Here is a 20,056-nt window from a genome sequence, read left to right on the forward strand (position 1 = left end):
ACTAATGACATTGAGCATCTTTTTCTTTTCACGTGCTTGTATAATTTTCTCTGGAGAAATGTCTATTTAAATCTTTGCCCATTTTAAAATTGGTTTGTATGTCTTTTTTTTAAAAGATTTTTTTGATGTGGACCATATTTAAAGTCTTTATTGAATTTGTTACAATATTGCTTCTGTTTTACGTTTTGGTTTTTTGACATGTGGAATCTTAGTTCCCCAACCAGGGATTGAACCTGCACCCCCTGCACTGGAAGGTGAAGTCTTAACCGCTGGACCGCCAAGGAAGTCCCTATATGTCTTTTTATTGTAGTTTGTAAGAGTTCTTTATGTATTCTGGTATAAATCCCTTGTCAGATATATGATTTGCAAATATTTTCTCCCATTCTGTAAGTTGTCATTTCACTTTCTTGATGGTGTCCATTGAAACACAAAAAATTTTAATTTTGATGCAGTCCAATTTGTCTACTTTTTCTTTTATTGCTTGTGGTTTTGGTTCATATTTAAGAAATCATTGCCTAATCCAAGGTCACAAATATTTACTTCTATATTTTATTTTAGTAGTTTATAGTTTTAGCTCTTACATGTAGGTCTATGAATACATTTGAATTAATTTTTGTGTGTGGTGTGAGGCAAGGGTTCAACTTCATTTTTTTGCATGTGAATATCTAGTTGTCCTAGAACCATGTGTTGAACAGACTACTCTTTCCTCATTGAAATGTCTTGAAATTCTTATCAAAAATCAGTTAACCATAAATATAAGTGTTTATTTCTGGACTTCAATTCTATTCCATTGATCCATATGTCAATCCTTATGCAAGTACCACAGTGTCTTGATTACTGTAGCTTTGTTGTAAACTTGCAAGTCAGAACTGTGTATCCTCAAACTTTGTTCTTTTCCAGAATTCCTTGGCTATTCTTGATCCCTTGCATTTCCATATGAATTTTATGATCAATTTGTCAGTTTTGAAAAAAAAAATCCACCTTTGATTTTGGCAGGGCTTGCATTGAATTTTTAAATTAATTTGAGAAGTATTGCCATCTTAGATGTATTAATTCTTTTGGTCCATGAACATAAGATGTCTTTCCATTATTTAGATCTTCTTTAATTTCTTTTAACAATGCCTTGTAGTTTTTAGAGTTTAAGTTTTGTACTGCTTTTGTTAAAATTTTGCCCAAATATTCTATTTTTATGCTATTGTAAATAGAATTGTTTTCTTTATTTCTGGATTGTTTCTTGCTAGTGTACAAAAGTACAACTGATTTTTGTATATGGATTTTGTATACTGATACTTTGCTGAATTTGTTTATTGGTTTAATTCTAATCATTTTTTAGTGCATTCTTTTGGATTTTATATATACAAAATCATATCATCTGCAAGTAGAGATCTTTTTACTTATTCTTTTTCAATTTGTGCATCTTTTATTTCTTTTTCTTGCCTAAGTGCTCTGGTTAGGACCTCCAGTACGATGCTGAATAGGAGTGGAGAGGGTGGACATCTTTGTCTCATTCTTAGCTTTAGGGGGAAAGCTTTCAGTTTGACTACATTAAATATGATGCTAGCTGGAAGTTTTTCATACCTTTCCTTTATCAGCTGGAGGAAATTCCCTTCTAGTCCTGGTTTGTTGCCAAAATACTGTTTAACTACCCTGTGTAAAGTAAAGAAGTAGAATCAGTTTCCATTTTCAAAAAGTTTCCCCTCACCTTTTTTCCATTTTTCGTTCAATTTTTTGTTTAGTCAGAAAGTATTTATTGGGCCTATCTTCATTGATAGAGTAATTTTAAGAAATTACTCAAGAAATTGTCTAGTATGGTATTCACTTTCCCCATCTTCTGCAGGCACCAGAATTTCTCTGTCCTTTCTCTTCTTTCTCATTATGAATTACTAATAATTTATACTCAGTGTAGAATTAAATCATGGTATTATTGGCTGAGAGACATTGCATTTCAAACTTTTCTCTGATTGACGTATAAAGACATTTTCCAGTTAAGGAACTTCAGGCATCAGTAATGATTCCTTACCCTGCCGCCTACTCTGGTTAAAGAAAATCAACTGATATTTGATACGAAGTCATCTTTAGCAAAATGTTAATACAGAAGCTCTTTTAGAGTTGCAGAGAGAACCTCAGCCACTTCAATCTGATGTTCAGTTTCCTATCTGTTTATGTCAGCTAGTTTTTGAAACCAACTTCATGAGCTCTGAGTTTGGGTGACATTCAGCCTGGGAACTAAATAAAAAGAGGCACGAATGAGGTTGGCAAACCAGCTCTGTCGCCTCAGAGAGGTGCTTTATGTATTTACGTCCAACTTTCTTTCAGGAAGGATTTCATACCACTTAAATTAAGAGTTGAAGAAATTGAGACATTGGGAAAGTGAGAGCCAGAAAGAACAGCTGCATCAGATCTGTTGAGGTGTGTGAACTCCCTCTCTGGGTTACTGGAGACCTAATCCTCCCAGAAATAGATGCTACTACGTTTGCTAGCAGGGACTGTGGAAGGTGATGGCCCTTCCTTCAACTGGCCTAGATGAAGTGAAGCTGGTTTGAACCTACTGGTGCAGTGACAGTGGCTGGTCCCCCGATCCCACACACCGGAGCGAGGACACACCCGCTCCAGAACCCTGAGGAGTGAAGTCGTGATGTAGAAGGTCTACACAGCTGTTCTCTCACTTTGTACCTACCTCCTTCCCCAACCCAGCGTCTGTCGGTGAAGGAAGGGATAAAAGACTTCAAAGTCACTGCTGGCTACAGCCAATGAGGGTGAGGGGATTTTAGCTGTGAAATCACACTCTCTAAATGCGTGTTTGGGAGGTGACGTGGAGTAAGAGGCTCAGTTCAAATCGTGGCTCCACCACCTCTGCCTGCTGCCTGGCATAGAGTAAGTGCTCAGAAAACAACACGTGCTCTTAGAGCTGAGGATCGCCTCCTGAGACAAGCGAGTGCAGTGTCTCGCCACTCTTAAATCCTAATTCAAAGAGGGAAAATAAACCTTAAAAATATTAAGAATAGATCTTTAAGCCACACTTATCAATAGTATATAATAAACATAATAGGCAACATTAATTGCAGTGCTAAAATATCTACCAATTCATGTTACACATATATATTCTTGTTGAGGTAACCAAGGTTTAGCGTAGCGAGAACGTTGTACATTGGGGGGTTGTCTGTGTTGTGTATTACGTATGTGACTCCTATAGCACATTTTATTTATCAGTCATGCCAGATTCTTTCCACTGAAAAGATTAATTCATGCTACCAATTGGTTTGGAACTAGAAACCTGAATTCCAGATGGCATCATGGATTCTTCTTCGTAGACTTGTCTGTATGACTTCTTTGATGTCAAAGGACTCTGAAATTAATCTGCATAACATTAGTTCCACTGGTTTGTTGATGAGTTTTTTCCAATACATTTTACACCGTTGTGGGGTAACATGTATTTTCTGAATTTTTAATGAACCCCCCCCCCCCCCGTCTTGCTTCATGAAGCAGTCTACAGACGCACATTTGCTGCCCTGCCACTCCTGGTATGGCTCACATCTTATTTAAAGCTTCCACATTTGTTAAATATTATTCCAGTGCAATGGTTGTGAAATCAAGTACTGACTTCCTGTCTTATAAAAATAAAAATGATCTTGTGTCTTACTAGGAAAAAAACTGGAGCCCATAAATTAGGATCAGAGCTTCTTATTAAGTCAGAATTACTGCCCTTTTTCCTTTTTGTTTGTTTGCTCCTTATCTAAGATGCTTCTTGCACATGCTGCAAAGACACATTAAGAATGGGAAGCAACGGAACATTCTACCTCTTTGGAACTTCCTCAGGCCCTGATCAATTGTTTTCTTTCAATTTTTAAGCAGGGGTTCCTTTTTTCAAGCTAAGGTGGCAGCAGAACATGTATATTTTATGAGCTCATGAGAGGAGACTATTACTTCTACCCCCTAAAAAGAAATTATCTATTTAGTCACTTACTGAAGCTTCACACTTATGAAATTAGCTCAACTATCGACTTTACTTTTGCTAAGTCAGTGGGAGAGTTTTTTTGCATACTGTTCTTCTAGAAAGTGTGTTTGTTTTCTCATCCTTTATTTCACACTCCCTTTGCCTTCTCTCTTTAACAAGAATATGAAACACAAAAGAGCATTTCTCAGCTTTGCAGACAATATCACCAGAGCTATTTTTAACTTCAGTTTCTGCAAATAATCTGCCTCTTTTGTACAGGAGGAAAAATAAATCTTTCTTTCTTACTAGAAAATAAGATTGCGTTTTATGTATATTTATTAGAGATTTTAAAGGAGACAAGCCCCCTAATTCTCATAGTAACAGATTTCCCACACCATGCGTATATGCGATAGCATATTACAGACTGAGCATTAACTTTACAATTTTTCCATTTTTAATTCTTCTTCTCCTTCCCCTTCCCACCCCTCCCTCTTCCTCTTTATCTCTTTTGAATGAATGTTGACAGCACTGTCCCAAAAGAATTAGCAGGGGGTGGGCTATTTCTTTTACCAGAAAATTTGACTTTGCCTTCCTCAAAGTAGATCTGCGGAAAGATTCAGGCCCTGTTTCATGACTGAATGACAGTTACAGAGTCAAGTCACAACTTGTGCTGTAATTCTAGGCACTTTCTTGTTACAGCATTTCGTCTTCAGGTAAATGAAACTTAAAAAAAAAAAAGAAATCTTCCTTGGCTGAAAAAAGTTCCTTTGTTATTGTAAGAGAAAATGTTTTCAATATTTTAGCAAAAGTGTAGGAATATTTTTAGTAATTGGGAAAAACAAACACAACTTCTCTTTAGATTTACATTGGAAATTCACTTTGGATCTAAAATTTGAGAGCAGGTGTAATTTTTCATCTTGGGTTCTGAGTAAGACTAAAACCAGAGGGTCAAAATATCCAAGGAAATCTCCTCTCTTGTGTTACACACAGATGAGTAAAAACCTTTGCTAGAAAATTCACTCCAGGTTTTACAGAATTGATTTTTCTGTCTGGCATTAGAGACTAGTGATTATTCAAGCAATGCCTTTACTTCATACCACTTAAAATCTATGTATATTGAATATTTCTGATGGTTATTGAAGTTCAAAAATGATATTACCATTTCATCAGGCTGGTAAACAGAAAGGTTAATTAAATATGCCATAATTATCAATTACTAAAACTTGAGGATAAAACACATTTGCAATTTTTGCTATAATCATTTTTTATTTTATGATTCAGAAAATATCTTAGGAGTTTCAGGGTCATGAATTATTATGATTAGCAACACTATTCATATTTGGAAATGCTCTTTGATACAGGTTTTGTCAGATGCTTCCTTGTGGTTATATTAGGTTATGCATTCTGGGCAAATCCTGCATGACTGGTACTGTGTTCTTCCTAGTGCATCACCTCAGGAGACACTTGCTGTCCATTTATCCTATTAGTGGTGATATTAACTTCAGCCCCTTGGTTAATGTGGTATCTGTCAGGTTTCTTCACTGGAAATCACAGTTTTCCCTTTTGTAATTTATAAGTAAGCTATCGGGAAATACTTTATTTTTTCAATAACCATTTTTAAAAATTGAAGTATAGTTAATTTACAATGTTGTGTTAGGTTCAGGTGTACAGCAAAGTGATTCAGATTCTTTTTCAGTCTTTTCCATTGTAGGTTATTATAAGACACTGAATATGTTCCCTGTGCTGTATGGTAGGTCCTTGTTGTTTTTATGTCAGGAAATACTGGAACTATGTAAATATCCTATTGTTCTTCATACATTCACCCCACATCCTGCAGCATTGATAATTTTTCCTTGAGTCAGTTATGACCATGATGGTTATAAAAGGATGATTTTCTAACTCTTGGTTGCTCCACATTTGTTAGTTAGCATTCTATTATGAGGAATGACTTTCCCTTCTCTCTCATTCGCTTTTTTTAAGCTGTATGGACTTGCACATTTTAATTTTGTTCCATGAATTACAGGATATAATACATAATTTTTATTATATTTATTATTATTATTTTTTTATGTTTTTAATTATATCTTGTCTCATATTTGGCCATTTAGGAGGCCCTTCAAGCTGGCTCCCATGTCCTTTTGATTCCGTGCTTACTTTCCTTAGTTTTTGGCCTCACAAGTTGTTCCAGGCTCCTGTTGTACTTTCTTATGCCAGTCCTAGAATTAGCCATTTCTCCAAGAAGCCCTACTTTAATACGTTCCTTTGCCTTCAGGCTGAATCATACTAATTAAATGAAAATGTAGCCCTTAAGCCTAGTAACTCAGGCTTAATAACAGTATCATGAGCATTCTGAGGAACTTTACACTCAAAGATGTTTCACTGACTTTCACATAAGAATTCCAAGTTGATGATATTATCAAATATCATAATTTGTTAAATTGACTAATGCCCCTAAATTGCATTATTCATTAATTGACCACATCAAGTACACATAAATATTATTCATTGTAACAAAAAAGATGTAACCTGCAGATTCCACACTAAACAAGATAGATACATACTATCATATAATAGACATTTACTCCTGGAAACTTTTCTACCCTGACCTGGGAAGAAAAATGTAAATAAATGGTGAGACATAGAAGTCATCAATTCTTGTGTTTGCCGTTATCTTGTGTACGTTAAAGAGATTCCGAAGTCCCTGTCAATAGTATTTTTAAAAAATTTTTTATAGTTTTCCTTGCTTTTTTTGTGTTTTGGCCGCACCATACAGCTTCTAGGATCTTAGTTCCCTGACCAAGGATGGAACCCAGGCCCCTGGCAGTGAAAGTGCTGAGTCCTAACCACTGGACTGCCAGGGAATTCCTGTCAATAGTATTTTTTTTTTTTTACATCTTTATTGGAGTATAATTGCTTTACCATGTTGTGTTGGTTTCTGCTGTATAACACACTGAATCAGCTATACGTATACAAATATCCCCATATCCCCTCCCTCTTGCACCTCCCTCCCACCCTCCCTAATAGTCTTTTTTTTTTAAATCTCAAACAATCAAATACAGTGAAGAATCTGAGACATTGTCTTGACCGTTGCAGGAGAAGGATGTCCTCTGTCTGAATGTAACATGGAAACTTGAGTGAACATATTAGAAGAAATAACTCATATGATAGCATTAGTTAAGAACTGAGCAAGTATGCATTCCTACTAACCAAACAGCCTTTTTTCATCACACAACCCATGTAGGCAGTGGGTTAGTCGCTTATGAACGGATTCTTTTCTTCCTCCTTCTACTTGCCCTTCCTTCTAGACCAAGATTCTGTTTACATTCCCATGAATGTCAAACACGGCACTCCTCTTCAACCCACATTCCTGAGGATGCTGGCTTCTCTGAAGAGTTTTATCTTATCCCCAATATCCAATTATGCAACATATTCATTTGTGGATTCCCCCCCTCCACCCCCAAAACATGTTTTTTAAACAGGCAAAACTTAGACCAACAATTTGGCCACAATCAGAGGCTGTTTCCTTGGGCTTCTGCAAGGAAAAAAACCCTCTGAAAACAATCCGTATGAAAACAATTCATACCCTCTCCTTGTGACTCCAGAGCTACCCGGACAGTGGAAGTGCTCGGATGGGGCCAGAAGCATCAGCAGAGAATTCCAGCCCTGGCCCAACGGAGGGGTGACCCACCAACATCATTCCACAGCCTCCAGTGACAGTGGGGTGGGGCTTGAACCTGCAACCTCAGGCTGGGGCAAGGGGAGGAGGGTGAGAGAAGATGTACACATGCCCACAACCCTTTCCTGTGCCCATAGAAGTCCCTAAAATACTATCTCTTAGTCCCAAACTGTATGAGACCTCTCCCTCCTGGTGAATCCTGGGCACATTTTTTTTCGCAGTACTTTGTCTGCCATTGTCATAATATGATTAATCTAATTTACATTACTGCTATTTGTATATTTGTCTTATCTCTCTGCTTCCCCAATTTTTATGTAACACCTTGAGATCAGGGATGTCTCTAGCTGATCCTTGCCCACCTCTTACAGCTGTTGCAGGATGAAAGTGCTCAATAAATATCTACTGACCTGAAATTTGGTGATCTCCTTTATCCCCAATATCCAATTATGCGACATATTCATGGTGTTCTTTCCCCCCCAAAACATTTCTTTTTAAACAGGCAACACTTAGACCAACACTTTGGCAACACTTAGGTCCAATTTAGACCCTCATCACTCATCACGAATTATATTGCTTCAAAATGGCGATGGGTGTTTGTTTGAACAAGAAAGCGCATTACACACTCAAGAATGAGTGGGGGAAGCAGGGTGTCCTGCTGTGCAGATCCAATCCCCCAGCCACTGTTCATCATCTGTTCTTTGGGAGGGGGAACGTTCCACAAGGATGCACAAATACCACCTTTCAGAATTAAACGTCTCATTTATGGTTCTAGAATTACAGCATATTTGCTTATACCTGTTTGATTTACTTCATGAAGTTTTTAATCCCCAAAGAAAGCATAAGAGCTTGATAATTGCTTAACAATTTAAATGAATGATTAAAATATGGAGTATTTCCCAAAAAGAAATAAGACTTGGATATAAACCAGAAATATGAACTCTCTGTGCTCTCGCCTCACCATCCTCGAACCTGGGCCAGCTCTGGTGTCCAGGCCATGGAGACTGACTCTCCTGCTTGGATTTCCAGCTCTGCCCCTTTCTGATTGTGCCATTTAGACAAGTTTCTTGACCTCCCTCTGCCTCCATGTTCTCATCTTTAAAATGGGCATTATAGCAGTTCAACCACCCCCATAACGTTGTGAGGCTTAAGTAAGTAGACACGTGTTGATAGCTCACTACCGAGCTTGGCATGTGGCGAGCACAAGTATAGGAGCATACCTGCCATACACGCACCAGCGCACATGCCAGAGCTCTCCCGGGGCACTCTGCTCTTTGGAGCCCATTTTGGCTCTTGTCCTAACACTAAAAATAGCTGAAAGCTCTGCTGTTTGTTGAGGTCGAGAGTGGGGACTAAATTGGCCTTTTGGGGCTTGGAAATATTTCAGGGCTGAGGGTAAACGTTTATGGAATGGACTTCCCTTCTCTTGGGAACTCTGGGATTCTTGGAGGGTCCAGCTGCTGCCCCACTGGTGGGCAAGCTGGTTTCCGAGAGGACACAGAAGTGAGGGGAGCTAGGCCCAGGGATATTAGGATCAAGGGACTCATGAAGACGAAAGCCACTGGGAGGACAGTGAACAGGAAGGGGGACCAAGGTACCAAATGTCAGGCTTTTAGATGCTGTCTATAATGTGCGCTCTGACTCAGAGCTTGTAAAGTCTTACTCACCAGGCTTAAGTGTACAATCAGGCAGATGCCAGGGTTACTCTGTAGGGTTGCTCTGCAAGGGCAGTGAGTCTCAGGGATGCTGTAAAAACTCTTTTAAGGGACTCCCCATCCACTAATATTCTGTAGTCTCTCTTTAGAGAGCCTCTTGACATCTTGCCCTTGCTTTCCAAATGTGGGCTTGCCTGACCATCTCTCAGCAGGTCCTGGGCAACCAGGTGCAAACTTAAACCCAAGGACCAAGAATATGGGATACGGTACACAGTCTGGTCAGGGGCTGCCTTCAGCCACCGGCCAATCCCTTCTGGTTTCTCCCGTGTATTTTCTTGGGATGCTTTGCAGTCTATAGTCTGCCTAAGGAGACCACTCCTGGGATACTGGGGCCCCAGATACTTGAAGAATATCTGGATTTTGGTGTTTAGACACTTGCGCAATGAGTGAGTACCACAGGTTATGTTTGCTCATCCACTGGTAGTTTCATTTCCATGTTTCTGTTTGTTTGCTTCTCTTTGACCTGTTATGCTTTGATGTATTCTGTTTTAGTTCCTTAGCTTCCTTGATCTGGACCCAACACCACCAATGCTGTAGGGATAATTAAAATCAAATATTGTCTCTCTTCTGTAAGAAAAATGACACATGCATTTCTCACCAAGCAAATGGCTACCACATTTACCTTGATGCTGCCTGCATTTTAGAACACCTATTTCCTTCACCTCCCATAATAGGAAGAAAATGAACACTTTGAATTCTATGGTGGATTTGTGGAAAGGTTTCTAATTCCACAACGCTGAATTGTTAAAATGGCGTGGCCTGTGTATGATCTCATGTCACTAATACAAAATGAAAATCCCGGTGGGCAATTGCTTTTCCTAATTCTGTTTGATTTTCTGAGAGCAGATACCATTATTCAAAGCACATATGAAATCATGCACCTGGGCATTTAAATTTGGGATTGAATCTCCTGCAGACCTGAGCTTGAAAAAAAAAAGGCTTCAGGGAATTAGAGTTTTCCCAGCAGTGGATTTGATAACCCTGAAAAAGGGTTTGTGAACCCTACTGTCAGTCACAGAACTCAGTTGTTTTAAAGTGCCAGACAAGGGAAATAGATTTGATTAAGGGGATTTCTATTCCACTGACAAGGTATTTGAAGATTCTAATAGACAAAAATGAATCATGTGTTACGAGATGATTTGTAAGTTTTCTAAGTTGTTCTTCTGGTTTGTGCTATTTGGCACTGCAAGTAAGCAGTGCCCAAGAAATGTCTTATCTGCTGGCTTTGGAAAAATAAAATCCAATCTGTATGAAACCTAGAAAGGAAAGCTCTCTTTTACCATCACTGTGCTCTTTCTTATACATCACTCATTCATTCTTCATTTGGGTTTCATTGCTGCTTTCCATGTTAGGTACAGAATTCTTGCACATGGTGGCAGATGGGAAGCACCGGATAAGGGAGGTCGCTGAAAGTAGCCATAAGCCAATAGTGACAAGAGTTGGAGGATAAATGCCCTGGTTCCCTCACCTCTCAGGTGGGATAACTCTGAGGCTCGCCCGACTCCATCTCCTAACAGTTCCCAGCAGCACTGAGCCTCAGTCGTCTGCAGGGGTAACCTGCTCACGAACACATCATGCACTGCCTTCCTTCTCTTCTTCATATCACACTTCCAGTCCCCACCCAGTACTTTTTGGGGTCACCTCACAAATAAACTACTTGCCCTTGAATCCTTGTTTCCTGGTCTGCTCCTACGGGAGCCCAGTAGAAGCCAGGGAAGGAGGAGGAGACTGAAAGGAAGGCAGATGTCAGAGCGTGGAGGGCTGGGATTCTCAAAGCATGGTCCATGGAACCCCGGTGTTGCCTGAGACCCTTTCAGGAAGTATAAGTCAAATCAAGTTTGCATAACAGTGCTAAGATGGTATTTGTCTTTTTCACCATTGTGATATGTCACTGTCAAAATGGAAATCAAGGATGGATAGGAAAAATATCCCATGCTCTTGGATTGGAAGAATTCATATTGTTAAAATGGCCATACTACCCAATGCAGTCTACAGATTTAATGCAATCCCTATCAAATTACTCAAGGGTGGGTAAAACCAGTGGGGCTTTAGCACAAATCAAGGCTGAACTAGGAGTCATACATATATATGAGTTTCACTTTAAAATGTCCTTGATGAAGCTGTAAAAATGATTACTTCTTACTAAGCCTCTTCTATTGGGTATAGTTTTTTAAAAATTCTGTGTAATGGAATGGGAAATACACATAAAGTGCTCTGTGTTCTCCAGCTCCAATGGTTGACTTGAGCTGTGAGCTGAACTAGCCTCATGCTTCACAAAGCGCTGTTTTTACTTGAAAGAATGACTGGCAGATGATCTAACTATGATTATTCAGACTTAAATACTTGCCAAATGTTTTCTCAAAAATGAACAAAGTAATATTTTTTGTTGCCAGTAATAAAATTTGAGCGTCCAAGTGAAAACTAGACTTTTGGAAAACTTCTGTCATAGTTAGGTTGAGAGTTTCCTTAATACTTCAAGATTTTTCTGATGAGATGGGTGGTGATAGTGAGAAGTGTTTTGTGATATTGTATAAATATGCTGTGACAACATTTGCAAGATCTGCCTAACTCAGCCAATGTTTTCCAAATGACCAATGTGTGCTGGTTCAGCATCTTGTATGGGTGAAAGATCCATTCAAAGAGCAAGATAGTCCAGTGGATTTTAATATAATAGTATATGAAAAAGTCACCGATGTGATTTTGTGTTCCACATGGCAACTAACCGCTAAGAAATGACCACATGCCGAGGTTTGGTGCAATATCAAAAAAGAATATCTACAATGATCTGAAATGCCTATTAAACATTCCTCTGGTTTCCAACTGCATGTCTGTGTGAGGACGGCTTGTCTTCAGATTTATCAACATAATCTATCACAACAGATTGAATGCAGATGTGGGAATCTAGTTGTCTTCTATTAAGTCAGACACTGAAGAGATTTGCAAAAATGTAAAACAGTGCCACTCTTTTCACTAAAAATGATTTGTTTTGGAAAATAGAGTTAGTCTTCATAACCTGATTTGTGTTAATCGTACGTGTTATTTGTATTAATTATATTAACATGTAATGGCTTTATTATTGTTATTTAAAAATACATTCATAATTAAAATAACATCTTCTCAGTTTACATTTCTAATATGGTGAGTGTTGGTAGATGTAACCCACAGACATAAAAATCCTTTGAGGTCCTTGATACCTTTTACAAGTGTAAAGGGATTCCACGATTAAAAAGTTTGAGAACTGCTGATGTGGAGCTTTGCCCGTTGCAGGAATTTAGATATTCTCACCAATTCGGCGGGGAGCCCCTGAAGAGTTTTAAGGAGGTAAGTTCCAAGTTGAAGCAGATCTTAAAAATCATTAACCTTGAATGTGTGTTTGTGTGTGTGATGAAAATGTTAACAACTTCTGCAGCTCTGGGAGGCAGCGGGTGCTAATGGGGCGTTTGCAGTCTGTTCCATCAATCCCTCTAGCGAGAGACACCTACTCCAGCAGGTGCACACAGGGGCCCAGCGCCCTGGTAAGGGAGGCTTCCTTTCTTGTCTTCAACGGACTGCACGCAAGTCACCAAGGCATGCAGAAAGCATTCGATTCAGAAAGTATTCTGTTAGGCCACTTAACAGATACCCGCAAGGCACGTTGTGGTGTAGGCTGATGAAGGGCACTGAAAAAGACCGAAGTCCTTCGATCCTTGCAAAGTCTGGGGTCTGAGAAGGGTCGGCTGAATCTGCTCTCTCCTGTCCTTCCCTGGTCTGACTCGCTTTGACCTCATGATACTGTGTCCTCCTATATTTCTCCTAACCTTTCTCTTTGCTCTGGAGGGTGGGGTCCAGTTGAGCCCAAGGAGGGCAAGAAGGAAGATTTAAATTGGGGAGCGGGAGACCGGGGAGGAAAAAGAAAAGGAAAAGAAGAGAAAGGCATTCTAGCTGAGTCCAACATTCTTAATGTGTTAAGAGCCCCTTGTTCACTCTCCCAAGCTTGCCTGGCTTCTCTAACTCTGGGGGGTTCCTGGTGAGTTTAGAAAACAGTGTTTAATGTGGTGAGTGGGGAAGAGAGCATTTGTCTCGCTGAGCAGAGGTCAGGCCTCTGCAATTCCTCCAGGCAGCAGCGGGAGAATAGAGGGAATTGTTGTAATACGACCAAGGTCACGTAGAAGTGAAGGCTAAGGTTCGGGATGACAGCGAAAGAGGGGGACAAGGGACCAGGCCACACGCAGCAAGCCTCCTGACGGCACACGCGGAGCCTCACCGCCTCTGCCCACCAAGCTTCGTACCTGGAGGGGCTCCTCCTCCGCCCTGCCTCCCTTCAGGGGGCCAGATGGTCCCTCTGGGAAGGATCAATCCCTTTCGCATTGTTTCAAAAATCCTTTCAGTGATAAGTAACAGGCTGCTTCTTTCCTTTACTACTGTGGGTAGTAAATGGGAAGCAAATAAGTGTTCATGGTCCCCAGGAAGGAATGCACAAATGGTGCATGAGAGCTGGGCCTCCTTCCTCCGGGAGAGCTGTTTATCGTAGGGCATGGGCGTCCTGGCGGAGGTTTTCACCACGAGCACGCAACTTACATGCGTGTCCGTGAAAAGCTGGCACCTCCAGCGAGGCTCTGGTCTGGACCTTGCAGCCGGGAGCTGTTTTCTTTCTCTCTTCCAGGAGTGGTGCTGAACTCCTGGCACCATCTTGCAGCACTGGTATCGCAGTGGAAGCATGAAGCCTCCAGGATATTTTTTTGAAATTCATTCCTTTCTCTCTGATCCTGTTCCCCTTTGGGGAAAGTCCCCAAAGAGATGTTTCTGGTTTGAGTTTGCCCCTTCATCTCCTTTCCAGGCTTCATGACAGGAGAAGGGCTCATTAGCTCTGGTGGTATCCACAATATAGACAATTTTAGCAAAACGGTCTGGTTTTGGAGACTTTGCTTTTTGAGACGTTGCAAAGTATTCAGAAGAGTTTCTCCGAAACGGAACGTGTTCCTTTGGCTCAGACCCTTTAAAGTCCTGATGTGAAGCGATTCTAAGTCGGGAAAATGATTCCTTTTCCTTCCCTTCTGTTTGGCTGCACAACTCTATCTCCAACAATTTCCTCAAACCTGTTTCCTCCTTTCCCTTCCTAGCAGTTCAGCCCTGTTGCAGATCTTCACCGTCTACCTTCTGGGTGATTTGTACGGCATCTCAACAGATCTCCTAGTCTCCTGAATTGTTTTTCTCTACTCTGTCCACTCATTTTACCCCCTCCCTCCCTCTCCCTCCCCACGCTTTGTGGCTTCCTGTTGCCTGAAGAACGAAGCCTGGACTCCTGAACCGGGGATCACAGAAGACACTGTGGGTGCCCATCAAATATCCACGCGCTCCTCCACATTCCCCAGCCTCCCTTGCTGTTAGGCTGGGATCATGTGACAAGGTTTTGGTCATTTGGGAGGCGGATGAAAAGGGATAGAAGCCACTTCCAGACCTGGCCCTTAAACACATCCCATGGTATCCTCCAGTTTTCTTCTGTCCTTCTGGGATGGCTTCATAGCTATGTGTGTGTTATGGGATGTATTGTGTCTCTTAAAAGCTGTGTTGAAGTCCTAACCCTCAGTAGCTTTGAAAATGGCCTTATTTGGAACTAGAGTCTTTGCAGACAGAATCAAGTTAACATGAGGTCACTGGAGCAAGCCCTAATCCAGTATGACTGTGTCCTTATAAGAAGAGGGGAATTTGGACACAGACAGACACAGAGGGGAGAAGGGCATGTGAAAGTGGAGGCAAAGAATGGGATTATGTTGTCACAAACCAAGGAACACCTGAGGCTGCCAGAAGCTGGAAGAGGCAGGGAAGGATCCTTCTCTACAGGCTGAGGAGTGAGTATGGCCCTGCCAGACCTCGATTTCAGACTTCTAGCCTCCAGAACTGTGAGACAATACATCTCTGTACGCATACATCAATACATCTCTGTGGATTTTCATGATACATTTTTTTACAGCAGCCCTAGCAAACTAATATAGTGTGCTACACAGAGTAGTTTCTGGATGGAGGAGGCTGCTTGGCCTGCTTCAGGCTTTTTGTGAATGAGAAACAAAACCTCACTGTGACAAGCCATGGAGATTTAAGACTTTAGTTGTTACTGCAGCGCTGTCTGGCTTATCCCGATACTTAAGCACATGAGTAGACCCCGACTGGCCTTTTCAGCATCATCTGTCACCTGATTTTCCAGTGATATACTTTATGCCTTTGGGATTTAAACTCTTTCTGTCTGAAATGTTCCTCCTTCCCTTTTTTGTCAGGAGAAATCATATGCTGTTAAAGCCCAGCTTTAAAGCCCATCACTTGCTCTGGAGACATGTTAGATGTATCAGTTACCTATAGCCACCATAGTGCTATGTAATAAATGACCCTAAAACTCAGTAACATCTAATAACATGCTTCCATGGGTGTGCTTGCTGTTGGCTGGTCTAGTCTGGGCTCACCTGGCCTTGCCTTCTAGCTGTGACTTAAGTCCAGACTGCTTCACATGTTTCTTATCCTCCTTGGACCAGTATCACCTACCCAGGACATGTTTTTCTTATAGTCATGGCAGAAGCACAAGAGTGTAAGCCCAACCATGCAATTACATTTTAAGTTGCTACTCATGTCTTGTCCATTAACATCCCTTTTTCCAAATTAAGTCCCATGGCCCAAGCCCGACAAATATGGGATGGGGAAAGTATACTTTGCTCATGGAGGTTGGGTGAGTGTATGACTATTGACTGAGTAATCATTTGATCTAATCTATCATTTAACCTTTCTAAATCTCTATTTTTCTCATCAGTAAAATGGGGACAATAGTAATTACCTCACTGTATTGTAGTAAAAATTCAATGAGACATAGTAATGTGATGTACACAGGGTAGCAGGATTTCCTGAGACGGTGGCTGTGATCATCATCAAAAGGACTGTTGTAGCTTCCGGACGGGAGGAGATATTAAGGCATCATTTAATACTTTCAAGTGTAGAGAAGAGTTGCAAAAAGAGTACAGAGAACTTTTGGGTGCACTTCACCCAGATTCACCAGCACTTAACATTTTGCCACATTTGCCTTTCCTGCACCATTTCAGAGTTAGATGCAGATAGCTTGCCCCCAGTTTTTTATGGAGGTGTCTCTTGACTGGAATAGGGTATTATAGCTCGGTCTTTAAGGAAGGAGTTTACAGTGGGAAGTGACAGTTTCTACTAATCAGCTCGGGAACTGAGATGGGAGAGACTCCTGTGTGGTGCCTTTGGGCACTGACATCCCCTTGTTCTTTTTAGACGAAAGCTCAGATGCTAACCTAGACCATTTTGTAAAAATAAATATTTTCCTATGTTGCTACACAGTTTTTTAAAGGATATTTATTTATTTATTTAATTTTTGACTGTGTCGGGTCTTAGTTGCAGCACGTGGGATCTTTCGTAGCAGCGCATGGGCTTGTCTCTAGTTGTGGCGCGTGAGCTCCAGGGTGCATGGGCTCAGTAGTTGTGGCACATGGGCTTAGTTGCCCCGCGGCATGTGGGATCTTAGTTCCCCGACCAAGGATCAAACCTGTGTCCCCTGCGTTGGAAGGTGGATTCTCAACCACTGGACCACCAGGGAAGTCCTGTAACCTAGACCATTTGATGAAAGAAAAAAAATCCACTCTCACCTAAATATAAATCCAGCAGGAACAACTGGTTGGGGAGTATGCCTTTGGTCAGTGGGCTCTGGCTCTCTGGAGTTATTCAAAAGGATCCGCGCAGCCAGGTGTGGATGGGAATTTTCCTAGCGAATTGTTCTAACCCATAGCCCTGATCATGTTGCTCACCTGATTAAATGTTTCAAAGGCTTTCAACTCACAGAAACAGAGAGAACGGTGGTTGGCAGGGGTTGGGAGTGGGGGGGAAATGGGGAGATGTTGGTCAAATGTGGCAAACTTCCAGTTATAAGACGAGTAAGTTCTGGGGATCTAATGTACAGCATGGTGACTATAGTTAACAATACTCCAGTGTATACTGACACCTGGCTAAGAGAGTAGCTCTTATGTGTTCTCGCCACACACACACAAGGGTAACTATGTGAGGTGTTGGGTGTGTTAATTTGCTTGATTGTGGTAATCATTTCACAATGTGTATCATGTTGCATACCTTAAGTATATACATTTTTTATTTGTCAGTTATACCTCCATAAAGCTGTTAAAAAAAAATGGCTTCCCACTAGTCAAAGGATGGAGGGAAATGTCCCAGTGTGGAGTGCAGGCAGCGCCTTCCACGTCACCGTCCCATGTTCTCCACGTGCCTTTGTGCTCTGCACAGGCTGGCCTCCATATGTGGAGTTTCTATCTCTTCCTTTTCCATCTGGAACACTTGTCCCTTCCCTCTAGGGTCCAGCAAACCATTACTTCCTGTGTGAAACCTTGGCCGGCTCCAGGCAGGGTCACACTGGCATCTCTGCTCCATGACCAAGGACTCCCAGCTGATGGGAGCCTGGTTCCCTTCACTGCCTCCCTCTCCAGGGCTGAGCCCTGGCTGGAGACTGTCTTCTTTCTTTTTTAAAATAAATTAATTTATTTTTGGCTGCATTGGGTCTTTGTTGTTGCGTGCAGGGTTTCTCTAGTTGTGGCGAGTGGGGGCTACTCTTCATTGCAGTGGGCAGGCTTCTCATTGCAGTGGCTTCTCTTGTTGCAGAGCACGGGCTCTAGGCACGCAGGCTTCAGTAGTTGTGGCACCCAGGCTCAGTAGTTGTGGCTCACAGGCTTCAGTAGTTGTGGCTCGTGGGCTCTAGAGCGCAGGCTCAGTAGTTGTGGTGCACGGGCTTAGTTGCTCTGCAGCATGTGGGATCTTCCCAGACCAGGGATCGAACCCGTGTCCCCTGCATTGGCAGGCAGATTCTTAACCAGTGCGCCACCAGGGAAGCCCTGGAGACTGTCTTCTCATCTTCCTGTCTCCCAAGCTGTGCCTGACACAGAGTAGACAGGCAAGGAATTGCATAAACAAGTCAATACGTGGACAGATGCTGCAAGATATACTCTCAAAAATAAAAATTTATGAGTTTTTATGTAGTGGGAGGGCTTAAATTGCTTCCTCAGCTATCAGCTAAGTCACATGGGTGTTAGAAAGAAACTGTGGTCCACTGTAGCCATTCCCTCTGGATGGCTAAGGAAGAAGTGGTGTTTCCATCTAGGAATTCCTTCCCAGCACTTCCTGGAAAATTTCTATGTTTTTCCAAAATTCCCAAATCCTGAGGATAAATCAGACAAGCAATTGGGAAAATGGGAAAAACAATAATTCTCCTGTGAGAATGAAAGCTTAATTATCAACCTGGAGACATAACTAGTTAGGAGTCCCTGACATCAGGTCAAAAGTAAGAGCAGGAAGCAATGACAAGCGGAAGGGTCAGGACATTTCAGGAAACAATGACAAGAGTGCTTAGGACGGAAGTGGTCACAATCTACTCAGTCAGTCTTGCTTGTAGCTGTTGTGTGTGTGTGTTCATGGCCCTGTCTCCTGCTAATGGTGACTCATTCTTGCAAATCAAAGAAATACTAATAAATCCACATGCATAGTGTACTTTATACAAATGTTGTGAGTAGGGTTATAAGAAACAGTAAGTTTGGAAGCCAAATAGGCCCTTAAACTGCAATTTTGACCTGTGAGAGCAGTGCTGTAAACCTGGCTGAGAGGCTCAAATGTGAAGTCATTTAAATACTATCAGATAGTATTTGGTGTTTTCCCGTGTTTGAATATCTGCAGTAGGTTACAGTTCTTGTAAAATGGACAATATTTTCATTGTATTAAAAAAAGGAAAGGAGCTTATGTTTCACTGTTTTTATGTAGCCACTCATTTAAAAACATGTCAACGGGGGACGTCCCTGGTGGCACAGTGGCTGAGAATCTGCCTGCCAATGCAGGGGACACGGGTTCAAGCCCTGGTCCGGGAAGACCCCACATGCCGTGGAGCAGCTAAGCCCATGCGCCACAACTACTTAGCCTACACTCTAGAGCCCACGAGCCACAACTACTGAGCCCGTGAGCCACAACTACTGAGCCCACGTGCCACAACTACTGAGCCTGTGTGCCACAGCTACTGAAGCTCGCGTGCCTTAGAGCCCGTGCTCCACAACAAGAGAAGCCACCACAATGAGAAGCCCGTGCTCAACAATGAAGAGTAGCCCCTGCTCGCCGCGACTAGAGAAAGTCTGCATGCAGCAACAAAGACCCAACGCAGCCAAAAAAAAAAAGAAAATAAAAAATAAAAACGTCAACAAAATGTTATAAAAAATATATATAATAGCATACGATTTTAGGAGTTCCTGAGAATTCATATTTCTCATTCCTGAATCTCAACAGCAAATATCTGTTGAGAATTTAGGAACACTAAAGAAGCTTTGTCAGTTAATGTAGGGACCCTTTGTGGTTGGAAAACAAGCCAAGAAAGAAGCAAACAGTAACTACGTCACAGGAAGTAGGGTCAAAGTCATGGTAAAAGAAGGAGCTGACAGTCTTCACATGGATCAGGCTGGGAGGTTCTTGGAAGAAAACCGAGTTTTGTGCAGGTAAGTTATACCTGCCTCAGGTTCTTCAGGAGAAATCTGCCCCCAGCACCGCCGGGGGAGCAGAGGGGCAGACGGAGGAGGAGAGGCAGAGCTGGATAGAGTGGCACTGTTTGGGCTCCCCCCACCCCAGGGTAACCCAGGAGTTGGGCTTGTGCCTCCCCTTGGTAGAGCCAGCAGGAATCTCCCAGGGTCTGTGAGACCCATATAGGGGCTGGATGGAAGG

The 20,056-nt window shown here is 41.7% G+C and overlaps 1 protein-coding gene across 3 annotated transcripts in view; it reads left to right on the plus strand.

Annotated features, from left to right (window-relative positions):
• Positions 1–6,025: 6,025 nt before the first annotated feature.
• Positions 6,026–20,056, plus strand: part of DNAH5 (dynein axonemal heavy chain 5) — a 316,103-nt gene continuing 302,072 nt past the window's right edge. For all 3 annotated transcript variants that reach the window (XM_082458341.1, XM_082458344.1, XM_082458345.1), the window contains exon 1: positions 6,026–15,150. The gene's annotated coding sequence lies outside the window, so the exon portion shown is untranslated. The remainder of the gene's footprint in view (positions 15,151–20,056) is intronic.

This window comes from Balaenoptera physalus (assembly GCF_965194825.1).
Source record: "Balaenoptera physalus genome assembly, chromosome: 3".
NCBI classification, from domain to species: domain Eukaryota; kingdom Metazoa; phylum Chordata; class Mammalia; order Artiodactyla; family Balaenopteridae; genus Balaenoptera; species Balaenoptera physalus.